General features: G+C 37.1%; 1 pseudogene; it reads left to right on the top strand.

Annotated features, from left to right (window-relative positions):
- The window catches only part of LOC102817250, a 19,839-nt pseudogene that overhangs the window by 1,770 nt on the left and 15,411 nt on the right, over positions 1 to 2,658 (top strand).

Raw genomic sequence — 2,658 nt, 5'->3', positions numbered from 1 at the left:
ATTATATGTAGTTAAATGAAAACTATATTTGAAAAGGGGGGAATTGTGGGCTTTTATACAACTTGACTATGCATCTTTTATGTATATTTTACTTAAATAAAATAAGTATTTTGTTCAATATATCACTATATATGTTTTATCTTAACCAAAAGCTTAAGTTAAAAAAATTCTCAATAAATTTTAACAAAGCTTGGGTTTTTGCAAATTATTTATAAATTTTATAGAATTAATACAGGTATCCTGTAAAATTATTACAGTTACAGTTTCTAGATGTCTTTGGTACTAAGTATCAGAAAAATTGCTTTTTATTTAAAATTTTTACACATTAACTATTCACCAAGGGTCTTAGTGACTATGAGTTAGCCACTGGGCTTCTAACTGCAAGGCCAGTGGTTCAAAACCAATAATATCACAGGGTGAGGAAGATGAGTCTATCTGCTTCTGTAAATTTAAACAGTCTCATAAATCATGTGTAGACTCACTATGAGAAGTATTGAGTCAATAGCAGTGGGTTTGTTTGGGCTGTGGTTAATATTCCCAATATGCTCCAGACTTTACTGATATGGGAGTCCTGGTGTGGTGCTGTAGGATGATTGGTAGTTCAAGCCCACCAGTTGCTCCTTGAAAACACTATATAGGGCTGCTATGAGTTGGCACTTAATAGCAACATTGTACAAATTTGACAATTTTTTTGGTTTATATTATATATTTAAAATTGTATATGTCGTTATTGTTAAGTGCCATCGAGTCGATTCTGACTCTATAGGATTTCCAAGGAGCAGATGGTAAGTTTGAACCAGTGACCTTGTGGTTCAAGCCAACCTTGCGGTCCAGTGCTTTATCCCACAGCGCCACACCCTGCTGTGTATATACCACCTCCATAGTGTATATAGATGTAGTTTTAAAATTTATAAATAAATGTATCTGAAATCATGTAATTTGATCTTCTAGCCAAACATGTTTTTGTTGTTAAGTGCCATGAAGTTCATCTGACTCATTGTTGTTGTTGTTGAGTACCTGGGAATCAGTTCTGACTCATAGTGACCCTGAACAGGGTTTCTAAGGCTGTAAATCTTTACGGGAGCAGAAATCTTCATCTTTGTTCTGCAGAACGGCTGGTAGTTTCGAGCTGCAGACCTAGAGGATAGCAGCTTGATTCGTAACCACTAAGCTACCAGAGTTCTTTAGCGACCCATTATAAGTTTTCCCAGTAGCAGCTAGTGGGTTTGAACTACTGACCTTGTGGTTTGTACTCCAGGGCTCATCCTATAGCGCCATACTCCAACAACCCATGAAAGGTAACAATTGTTTAGCCAACTTTTAGCCAACTTTTACCTATGAGGATATTATAATTGTGCCTTTTCCATAAGTCATAATACAGCATGCCACTGCGCCCCTCCCTTACAATCATAGTGTTTACGAATTGGGCTGCAAACCTTAAGGTCAGCAGTTCGAAACTACCAACTGTTCCATGGGAAAAGATGAGGCTTTCTGCTCCCATAAAGATTTACAGCCTCGGAAACCTTATACAGGGTTGCTATGGGTCAGAACTGACTTGACTGCACTTAACAACAACAACAAAATAAGCCAATCTTTGTTTCCCTAATTGGGAATATCACCTTCCTTTCAACCCTCCATGTTACAAAATGTAATAACAGGGTGAAATGATAAATTAGAATATGAGTTCCTGAAGTAAATCATATTTGTCAGTTAAAAGGCTTTGTAGCACAGAGATGATCTTCTTGCTTTAGGTTTAGGTTTGTCTCATTTAATGTCATCTGTACATCTTTCAGAAGCCAGCTAGAGTTTGCTATTCAGAACCAGAGAGCAGCTCACCTTCACAGCAAGAGACATTCTTTTAGATAATCCTTAGAACAAGCTAATGCTGAAAGCCTGATGCCATGAAGGAAGAGACCCATGCTGGAAAGGGAGTAGGAGTTGTTTACTGGGGGTTGGAGGAGAGATGCCAGTATCAGGTGCAACACTCATCTAACAGTAGGAATACTTGTTACATTAACAAGATTTACTGACAGACTCCATCTGTGTCTTCTCACCAAACAAGGTCACTCAGTCAGACACTATGAAGCCTAATGAGGAAAGTGCCAAGTCTCTGGAGTGATAATGAAGGTTCGCTCTGACTTACGCCTCAGGCACTGGCAATATTTTTAGGCCAGAAAAATACAATCAGGTGCAGAAAAAAGGTCACAATTTTTATCAAAAAATAACTCCTTGAAAAATAGTTGTGCATGTAAGTATGTTCAGTATCCCCCCCCCCCCGAGAATCAAAGTTACTTTCTATTCTTCTTAAAAGTGATCCTTAAGGGTTTTAATACTTTACCTAAATATTAAATAGATATATATTATGAGGTTAAAGATTGGTTCTATGCCATCTTTCATTTTCTTTTAATGTTTGAAGAAGGAAATGGCTATAATATGCTTCTGGTGGGCAAAGTCTGTATGTAATATGCTTCAAACAATTCTTCAACAAATGGAATTTTAAAATAATGAAACTTTCACACCAACTTTTTGAAGTTCCTTTGTGTGTATGTAAGTACATGTGTGTGTGTGTGTGTGTATACTGTTGTAGTTAAGTACCGTCCAGTCGGTTCTGACTCTCAGCAACCCTGAAAAGTATTTATGAGGAACAACTGCTAGCTA

The sequence above is a fragment of the Chrysochloris asiatica genome, unplaced genomic scaffold (genome assembly GCF_000296735.1).
Source record: "Chrysochloris asiatica unplaced genomic scaffold, ChrAsi1.0 scaffold00045, whole genome shotgun sequence".
In the NCBI taxonomy this organism is placed as follows: Eukaryota; Metazoa; Chordata; class Mammalia; order Afrosoricida; family Chrysochloridae; genus Chrysochloris; species Chrysochloris asiatica.
Note: the sequence above shows the minus strand (reverse complement) of the source record. Positions and strands in the feature narration are given on the sequence as shown.